Source organism: Netta rufina, assembly GCF_964035555.1.
Source record: "Netta rufina genome assembly, chromosome: 3".
NCBI lineage: Eukaryota > Metazoa > Chordata > Aves > Anseriformes > Anatidae > Netta > Netta rufina.
The window spans coordinates 14,422,440-14,433,186 of record NC_140125.1 but is presented as its reverse complement, the minus strand read 5'-3'; positions in this window follow the sequence as shown (position 1 = coordinate 14,433,186).

Genomic DNA, 10,747 nt, shown 5'->3' with positions numbered 1-10,747 from the left:
AGAGGGACACTGCCCTGTTGCCCCCAGGCCAAAGGACCAGGATTTCCTGGGGACAGCTGTCTCCTACCTGTGCTTGTGGCAATGCTGAGCACAAGCAACAAGGAGCAGTCTCGGTTTCTGGGGAGTAAGGCTCCTGACAGCCAGCATGTTCCAGCACGGCTCACTGTGCTGAGCAGACACAGTGCCCCCAGGTCCAGCTACATCCACGCACTCTTGAAATCAGCCTGCTCACAGCCTCAGATCTCATGTCAGCCAATTCGGCATCTAGCATTGCTTTGCTCTTGGGTGGAAAGAGACCTGGAATTTAGCCTGAAGCTGGCTGCAAGTAAAACTTGCCAGAACTGCAAAGCCAGCCCTATCTGATGACAGACACATTTTTTATATATATTTTTTTCACTGTGACAGCCAATATCCAAAATATCTCAATGACAAGTCTGCTGGACAAAACAGGTGAGTGCTTTTCCTCTCTGAGTGAACTTACGTAAGGTCAGGCTTGGGTTGTAGGCAAGAACTGGATAGCTGTGCTTTCTCTGAGGATTTTTAATTAAGCCTTGGGACATCCCATCCCGCATGGCTGGTTTCAGGCTATCAGTGCAAAGGGCACACCCTATTCCTGTTGCCCTCACAGAGAACAGCCCAGGACAGCGTTCCCTCCCCAGTCTCCATCCTGGCTTTGCCCACAGTGAACAGGACGGACGCCTGGAGAACTGGGAGATCACTTCAGCTGACAGTAAGAAGAATGAGGCAATTACCCGGCCAAGATGCAGACGTAGAAGATATCTCTCAGCCAAAAACCAAGCTGCTTCTTCCAGTTTGACCTGCTGAGAGTCACAGGGGGGCCTGTGCAGAGGGCAAGCTGGGGAGCACATCCTGCACATCACCCCTTGAATGACACGGCTCAGGGCACAGGGCCTCAGACACGTCTCTCCATCAGGCTCTGTGCTTCTTACAGTGCCTGTCCCATTGAAGGCAGTGAGACCCCTGCTCCCCCCAGGGCAGCTCGTCCTCCACATCCTTGCCTGGTAAATGTAGCCCCATCGCAAGCAACAAGGTGGCTCTTGACCATCTCAGTTCTTGCCTCTGGTTGCTGCAGTTTATCACTGAAGGAAATGCCAAATTTATAGTTAGGGGACATGTCCTGATCCAGCCATTGATCTCAGCATGACCAAGGCTCAATGATTTTCTTTCCTGATCTACCTCTGTCTTATTTCACTGGACACCAGTTTCATTGCAAGCATGCAAAAATCCTAATATCGACAATATCTCAACAAGACACAGCATTATTTTTCTTCTTCCTGGCCATGAGTTTGTTTTATTTAGAAAGACTATGGCCTTCACATATTACTGCAATAAAAAACACAGCAATGCCATGCCACGGCAGCTGAGTTTTTCACATGCAGCACACAGACCTTTCTCACCTATTAAAAAAAATGAAGAGGGCAAACATGCACAATACCTCCCCTGCTCATACTCTTCTGGACAACTATTTTCAGCCTAGGGGGTTTCCTGAAGCTGAAGTTTATTGTTTTTAATAGACCTAGCAGATGCTGCCCTCCACCCACATTGTCTCTTGAAAAGGAGTTCTGCAAGTTTACACTTGAAGCATGATGAATTGCCTCCCTTAATTTATTCTGGATTTGGTCTCAAGCAGCATCATTTTACGACCCCTGGTTCTTCTACACTCGGACACCGTTTATTTCTTGCAGACCCCTTGAGATTTGGTAGAGTACTATCACATGCCCTCCCAAGGCTTTGCTTTTCTAAGCTGAAGAGCCCCAGCCTAAGTGATTTATCATTGCTCACAGGGAAGCTGTTACAGATCTCCGATCATTTGTCATCCTTCATTGAGCCTTCTCCCATTCTGCTCTTTCCTTTAGTAGAGATAGGGGATCAGAACTGAACGCTGCATGCAGCCTGCTGGCAGCCCATGGACTGTTTTGAGAAGCACAGCAATACCCTTTAGTTTGTCTCTGTTCCCTTCCGTTTAATTACAAATTCTTGATTTGCTCTTTCAGCTACCGTGCACAGAGCTGGCACCTTCATGACTTGTTTGTATCGCATTCACCAGGTCTCTCCCTTTCAAGTGATAACAGCCAGCTCACAACCCATCACTTTATATATAAAGATAGGCTTTTTCCTTCCCTGTTGTTTCACTCTGCATCTGCTTTCATCTGCTCCTAAAATTCCACCAATTTTCCTTGCACTAGTAATAAATTATATATTTTAAAGGTAATTTCAAAACAATCTTTTTTCGTGATTTTTGATTAAAAATTTGGAAGTCTTTTATTTCCCTTCTCTCTCTCCTTTTTTTTTTTTTTTTTTTAACCGACCCCCTTTCAAATGAAACAACATTGGAGAGCAGAGAACAGATGTGACTTTGAGAAACATTTGGTGAGAGAAGATTGACAGAAGTAGTTTCTGACCCCATCGAACCTTTCCATTTTCTTTATGATTATGACTTCAAAATCGTAGCTTCAGAGCACGTAAAAAAACCCTTCACAAGCAGGCACTAAGATAAGGCACAAACCACACTATCTGCAAAGTCTCATTAGATAAGGGAAGGGCTCTTGTGGAAAGCAACAAAATTCATACCAACTTGACAAAGAGGGCCAAGAGCAACTAGCTGTTTAAAAGAGGTGGTATTTTGGCAGAAGAGAAAATGCTGCTAATGGAAGCAATTGCTTAATAAAGGTAGCTCCTTGTATAACAGCCTGCTCCTGTGTCTTGTTTGAGCAATTACATGGTGTTGCTCTGCGCAAGCACTGCTATCTAAACAGCTCAGTGTCATGTTGATGCCTTCCAAACCATTGCACAGGGACATTATAATTAACCTTAGTGATCCACCATTATCCAAACAGCAATATATATATATTTTTTTCCTAGAGGCTATGTTTTGCCCTGTGGCCATGTGGTTAAGGGTGAAGGCTAGGAAATTATGCCCAGTTTGCTTTGACAGGAGGAGAGGCTGCATTGTCTCAGGGCAAATGGCACATTAAGGCTCCTTATACGTTGGTGGAAGCTGGAATTTCCACCTACCACAGGTGGTTTCTGAAGCGAAGGTAGAAACAGATCGAGATGATTTTTAATCTGCGGCCCCCAGGAATCATAATTCATCTTGCCATTGTTACTAGGAGAGGAGAACAAAAAACATTAAGTCTTTCCATCTGACTGAACTTTACAAAATGTGCCCGTTGGAGGTGTGAGTGTGCCTGAAAGCATGCAGTGCTGTTTGCTGTGCAGTATTCATGGCTGGTTATTTTATTTCGTCTCCCTGCACGGAGTTCATTACAACCACTACATTAATTTCTTAGCAACTTTCATCTTACAGCTCACCCAAACTCCCTACTACACAAAACTGATAATCTGATTTAAAAAAAATCCCCAATGATACTTTGAAACTACTAAGAGGGGTGAGTCATCTCTTTAATTTAGGCCATGGTACTATCTGAAGCAATAATTTCTTTAGCTTAGAGAGAAAACAGGGCTGCCTATGCCCTCTTCCTCCTCTTCTGCATCTCAAACTGCATGCAGAACCTCACCCCACATGGCTCCCACACTTCTCTGGTCTGCCCACTTCAGACATGACCACGCTGCAACCGTTTCTCATCTCAATTATTTAATGTTCCCTTTTTTCCTCGTGAGAGATCACATTAACTCAGTCTCCTCATGTAAGAAAAATTATCTTCCTTACAGATCTATGAGGTGCTAATTAGCAGCCGTGGCTGGGTGTTTGCAGCAGACATGCTTCTCCTGTCTGCAAAGCCTTGTCACCATAGATGAGAATACAACACTGCATTAGGAAGCTGGAAACTTGCCCTGCTGGGCTCTCCATCTGCTCTCTGTCTAGAAAGACCAAAAACAAGTGTTTCCAATCAAAGCAGAAAAAGGAGCTCCAACAAGCCATCCCATTTCACTGCTCGGTCCCACAACTTCTTGTCAGTACCATTTCGTGAATGCAATATGTGCAGGGAAGGTTCTGGGCTTGTCCCGGTGAAGAAGAGGGAAACCTGCACTTAACATCATATCCTGGTCCAGCTCTTCTCTTGCAGAGCTGTGTACTCTGTGCACTCTGTGTGTGTGTAATAACACCAGCCAACAGTACAAACCAGCAGCGTGCCCTTGTGGTGTACCATATGTGGTGTGTGTGCGCCCAAATATTGGGCTGTGTTAGCTAGAAGGCCTTCTTTCACCTTGTCTGGTCCCCCGTCCTGGTCCCCCGTCCTGGTCCCCAGTCCTGGTCCATTGTGGCATCCCAAGCAATTCCTTTCCATTGACAGAGGTGAGACTTACTGACACCTAACTTGGTGTCATCTGCACACTTACTGAGGGTGCACTCAATGCCCTTGTCCAGATCATCGATGAAGATACTAAAGACGACTGGCCCCAGTACTGAGCCCTGGGGAACGCCACTAGTGACCGGCCTCCAGCTGGATCTGACTCCATTCACCACGACTCTTTGGGCCCAGCTATCCAGCCAGTTTCTAACCCAACGAAGCGTGCGCCAGTCCAAGCCATGAGCAGCCAGTTTCTTGAGGAGAATGCTGTGGGAAACGGTGTCAAAAGCCTTGCTGAAGTCAAGGTAGACCACATCCACAGCCTTTCCCTCATCCACCCAGCGCGTCATTTTGTCATAGAAGGAGATCAGGTTCGTCAAGCAGGACCTGCCTTTCATAAAGCCATGCTGACTGGGCCTGATCGCCTGCTTGCCCTGCAAGTGCTGCGTGATGACTCTCAAGAGGATCTGCTCCATGAGCTTCCCTGGCACTGAGGTCAAACTGACAGGCCTGTAGTTTCCCGGGTCAGTCCTCCGGCCCTTCTTGTAAACGGGCATCACGTTTGCTAGCCGCCAGTCAGCTGGGACCTCCCCCGATAGCCAGGACTGCTGATAAATGATGGATAGTGGCTTGGCCAGCTCCTCTGCCAGTTCTCTCAGTACCCTTGGGTGGATCCCATCCGGCCCCATCGACTTGTGCACATCCAAGTGCCGTACCAGGTCGCCAACCATTTCCTCATGGATAGTGAGGGCCACATTCTGCTCCCCATCCCCTTCCGCCAGCTCAGGGTACTGGGTATCCAGAGAACAACCGGTATTGCCACTAAAGACTGAGGCAAAGAAGGCATTGAGCACCTCCGCCTTTTCCTCATCTCTTGTTACTAAGTTTCCCCCCGCATCCAGTAAAGGATGGAGATTCTCCTTAGTCCTCCTTTTTGTGTTGATGTATTTATAAAAACGTTTTTTGTTATCTTTAACGGCAGTAGCCAGATTGAGCTCCAGATGAGCTTTGGCCTTCCTAATTTTGTCCCTGCACAGCCTCGCAACATCCTTATAGTCCTCCTTAGTGGCATGCCCTTTTTTCCAAAGATTAAAAACCCTCTTTTTTCTCCTAAGCTCAAGTCACAACTCTCTGTTCAGCCAGGCCGGTCTTCTTCCAAACCGGCTCGTCTTTGGGCACGTGGGGACAGACCGTTCCTGCGCCGTTAAGATTTCCCTCTTGAAGAGCGCCCAGCCTTCCTGGACCCCTCTGCCCTTCAGAACCGCCTCCCAAGGGACTCCACCAACTAGTGTCCTGAGCAGCTCAAAGTCAGCCCTCCAAAAGTCCAATACAGCGGTTTTACTGGTCCCCTTCCTGGCCTCGCCAAGAATAGTGAACTCCACCATTGCGTGGTCACTGTGCCCAAGACAGCTCCCGACAATCACGTCCTCCACCAGTCCTTCTCTGTTTGTGAAGAGAAGGTCTAGCGGGGCGCCACCCCTGGTAGGTTCACTAACCAGCTGCGTCAGGAAGCTATCTTCCATGCTCTCCAGAAACCTCCTAGACTGCTTTCTCAGGGCTGTGTTGTGCTTCCAGGATATGTCAGGGAAGTTGAAGTCCCCCACGAGAACAAGCACCGACGATTTTGCAACGTCTGTCAGCTGCCTGTAGAACTCCTCATCCGTCTCCTCATCCTGGTTCGGTGGTCTGTAACAGACCTCGACCAGGATGCTAGCCTTGTTGGCCTTCCCGCCGATCCTAACCCAAAGGGACTCGACCTTGTCATTCCCAGCCTCGAGTTCCAGAACATCGAAAGATTCTCTAATATAGAGAGCCACACCACCACCCCTTCTGTGCTGCTTGTCCCTTCTGAAGAGCTTATAGCCAGGCATTGCAGCACTGCAGTCATGAGAGTGGTCCCACCACATCTCCATGATGGCAACCAAGTCGTAGCCTGCCTGCTGCACGATGGCTTCCAGCTCCTCCTGTTTGTTACCCATGCTGCGTGCATTGGTGTAGATGCACTCCAGCTGGGCCATTGCCTTATCCCCCGGCCTTGCCATTGTTTCTCTGGCACAGCTCCAACAAGCCTTGAGCGAACGAACGGCTGTGCAAACGGCTGTGTGGTGCTTAGCTGCCGGCTGGGGGAAACCACGACGACAGCAACGTAGTCATGTAACCAAATTAAGCCAAAACTTTCAGCCCGGTCCTTGACCTGAATAGGGAGTGAGGATCTGGAGCCTGGCATTTATACGTGATAGTTTATATGCAGCCACAGTAAATACTGCAGTTGGAGGTCATGGCGCTAGATTTTGACAAGTCCGGCATAAAGAAGAGATCTCAGAAAAGCAAATTTAAGCAACATTAATGTCAAGTAAAGTCTTACTAATTGCTATATTCTTTATCTGTCGTGACTAGACACATGAAAATCCAGGATGGCAATTTTGCCTTTTAGATCATTTTCTTTTTTTCTTTTATTTATTTCTTCTCTTTATGTTAATGTATCTTATTTTAACAGGCTCTGTACTAATTTTCCTCACAGAATGACTAGCAGAAATATGACCCTTACATGCCTTTTGTAGTTAATTAATTAGGTCAACTCTAACCACTGAGCCCCTTGTCAGGTTCTTTCTGTTAGCAATAAGGAGCAATTGAACCTTAATCATTGAAACGAGCTTGTTGAGCCTATTCCACAAGGTCTCGGGACTCCACACATGTGAAGTGAAATCTGCCAGGTGGGGATCATTTGACCTTTGCTATATAGGAAGCATGAGGAGACATGAAAAGACTTGCCACTCCAGAGAAGTGTGAAGTTCTGGTTACTTAGGGTGCTTTTCTACTGTCGTGGAGGAATGGACTCAGTGTTCCAAGACAGACTGCTTTTTCTTCGTGTTTTCGGCCATCTCTGAGAAAGAGTTTGTAGAACCTATGAGATAGTAACATGGATGATGACTACTCAGAAGAGGAAAACCCTGGTAGTGCTACTTCCCTGTGAAGTTGTTTGACAGTGAATAAAATTCAGAAGGAGGCAGGTAAGTGCTCTGGAGAAAAAAATTAAATTTGGGTTGGGTTGAGGTCTCCCAGGGCCCCAGTCCTCCAGGGCCCTGGTCCTCCAGGGCCCCGGTCCTACCTGGGGGACAAAGCAGTCATTGGTCCCAGCCAGCATGGGTTTGTGAAGGGTAGGTCCTGCCTAACTAATCTGATTTCCTTTTATGATAAGATCACCCGTATGGTGGACCAAGGGAAACCAGCTGATGTGATTTTTTTGGACTTCAGCAAGGCTTTTGACACGGTTTCCCATAGGATCCTACTGGACAAAATGTCCACCATACAGCTAAATAAAAACATCATACGATGGGTGAGCAATTGGCTAACGGGCAGGGCCCAAAGGGTTATGGTAAATGGGGCTGTGTCAGGCTGGCGGGCGGTCACCACTGGGGTCCCTCAAGGCTCCATTTTAGGGCCGGTACTTTTCAATATTATTATAAACGATCTGGATGTAGGAATAGAGGGTATTTTGAGCAAGTTTGCTGATGACACCAAACTTGGAGGAGTTGTGGACTCGAATGAGGGTGTAAAGGCCTTGCAGAGGGATCTGGATAGGTTGGAGAGCAGGGCGATCACCAACTGCATGAAGTTCAATAAGAGCAAGTGCCGGGTCCTGCACCTGGGACGGGGAAACCCTGGCTGCACGTACAGACTGGGCGATGAGACGCTGGAGAGCAGCCTAGAAGAGAGGGATCTGGGGGTCGTGGTAGACAGCAACTTGAATATGAGCCAGCAGTGTGCCCTGGCAGCCAGGAGGGCCAACCGTGCCCTGGGGTGCATCAAGCACGGCATCGCTAGTAGGTCAAGGGAGGTGATTGTCCCGCTCTACTCTGCGCTGGTGCGGCCTCACCTCGAGTACTGTGTGCAGTTCTGGGCACCACAGTATAAAAAGGACATGAAACTGTTGGAAAGTGTCCAGAGGAGGGCTTCGAAGATGGTGAAAGGCCTTGAGGGGAAGACGTACGAAGAACGGCTGAGGTCACTGGGCCTGTTCAGCCTGGAGAAGAGGAGGCTGAGGGGAGACCTCATCACAGTCTACAAATTCCTCGTAAGGGGGTGTCGAGAGGCAGGAGACCTTTTCTCCATTAACACCAGTGACAGGACCCGCGGGAAAGGGGTTAAGCTGAGGCAGGGGAAATTTAGGCAGGATGTCAGGAGGGGGTTCTTCACAGAGAGGGTGGTTGCACACTGGAACAGGCTCCCCAGGGAAGTGGTCACTGCACCGAGCCTGTCTGAATTTAAGAAGAGATTGGACTGTGCACTTAGGCACATGGTCTGAATTTTTGGGTAGACCTGTGCGGTGTCAAGAGTTGGACTTGATGATCCTTAAGGGTCCCTTCCAACTCAGGATATTCTATGATTCTGTGACTCCAGGGCCCCGGTCCCCCAGGGCCCCGGTCCCCCAGGGCCCCGGTCCCCCGGGGCCCCGGTCCCCCAGGGCCCCGGTCCCCCGGGGCCCCGGTCCCCCAGGGCCCCGGTCCCCCAGGGCCCCGGTCCCCCGGGGCCCCGGTCCCCCAGGGCCCCGGTCCCCCAGGGCCCCGGTCCTCCAGGGCCCCGGTCCTCCAGGGCCCCGGTCCTCCAGGGCCCCGGTCCTCCAGGGCCCCGGTCCTCCAGGGCCCCGGTCCTCCAGGGCCCCGGTCCTCCAGGGCCCCGGTCCTCCAGGGCCCCGGTCCTCCAGGGCCCCGGTCCTCCAGGGCCCCGGTCCTCCAGGGCCCCGGTCCTCCAGGGCCCCGGTCCTCCAGGGCCCCGGTCCTCCAGGGCCCCGGTCCTCCAGGGCCCCGGTCCTCCAGGGCCCCGGTCCTCCAGGGCCCCGGTCCTCCAGGGCCCCGGTCCTCCAGGGCCCCGGTCCTCCAGGGCCCCGGTCCTCCAGGGCCCCGGTCCTCCAGGGCCCCGGTCCTCCAGGGCCCCGGTCCTCCAGGGCCCCGGTCCTCCAGGGCCCCGGTCCTCCAGGGCCCCGGTCCTCCAGGGCCCCGGTCCTCCAGGGCCCCGGTCCTCCAGGGCCCCGGTCCTCCAGGGCCCCGGTCCTCCAGGGCCCCGGTCCTCCAGGGCCCCGGTCCTCCAGGGCCCCGGTCCTCCAGGGCCCCGGTCCTCCAGGGCCCCGGTCCTCCAGGGCCCCGGTCCTCCAGGGCCCCGGTCCTCCAGGGCCCCGGTCCTCCAGGGCCCCGGTCCTCCAGGGCCCCGGTCCTCCAGGGCCCCGGTCCTCCAGGGCCCCGGTCCTCCAGGGCCCCGGTCCTCCAGGGCCCCGGTCCTCCAGGGCCCCGGTCCTCCAGGGCCCCGGTCCTCCAGGGCCCCGGTCCTCCAGGGCCCCGGTCCTCCAGGGCCCCGGTCCTCCAGGGCCCCGGTCCTCCAGGGCCCCGGTCCTCCAGGGCCCCGGTCCTCCAGGGCCCCGGTCCTCCAGGGCCCCGGTCCTCCAGGGCCCCGGTCCTCCAGGGCCCCGGTCCTCCAGGGCCCCGGTCCTCCAGGGCCCCGGTCCTCCAGGGCCCCGGTCCTCCAGGGCCCCGGTCCTCCAGGGCCCCGGTCCTCCAGGGCCCCGGTCCTCCAGGGCCCCGGTCCTCCAGGGCCCCGGTCCTCCAGGGCCCCGGTCCTCCAGGGCCCCGGTCCTCCAGGGCCCCGGTCCTCCAGGGCCCCGGTCCTCCAGGGCCCCGGTCCTCCAGGGCCCCGGTCCTCCAGGGCCCCGGTCCTCCAGGGCCCCGGTCCTCCAGGGCCCCGGTCCTCCAGGGCCCCGGTCCTCCAGGGCCCCGGTCCTCCAGGGCCCCGGTCCTCCAGGGCCCCGGTCCTCCAGGGCCCCGGTCCTCCAGGGCCCCGGTCCTCCAGGGCCCCGGTCCTCCAGGGCCCCGGTCCTCCAGGGCCCCGGTCCTCCAGGGCCCCGGTCCTCCAGGGCCCCGGTCCTCCAGGGCCCCGGTCCTCCAGGGCCCCGGTCCTCCAGGGCCCCGGTCCTCCAGGGCCCCGGTCCTCCAGGGCCCCGGTCCTCCAGGGCCCCGGTCCTCCAGGGCCCCGGTCCTCCAGGGCCCCGGTCCTCCAGGGCCCCGGTCCTCCAGGGCCCCGGTCCTCCAGGGCCCCGGTCCTCCAGGGCCCCGGTCCTCCAGGGCCCCGGTCCTCCAGGGCCCCGGTCCTCCAGGGCCCCGGTCCTCCAGGGCCCCGGTCCTCCAGGGCCCCGGTCCTCCAGGGCCCCGGTCCTCCAGGGCCCCGGTCCTCCAGGGCCCCGGTCCTCCAGGGCCCCGGTCCTCCAGGGCCCCGGTCCTCCAGGGCCCCGGTCCTCCAGGGCCCCGGTCCTCCAGGGCCCCGGTCCTCCAGGGCCCCGGTCCTCCAGGGCCCCGGTCCTCCAGGGCCCCGGTCCTCCAGGGCCCCGGTCCTCCAGGGCCCCGGTCCTCCAGGGCCCCGGTCCTCCAGGGCCCCGGTCCTCCAGGGCCCCGGTCCTCCAGGGCCCCGGTCCTCCAGGGCCCCGG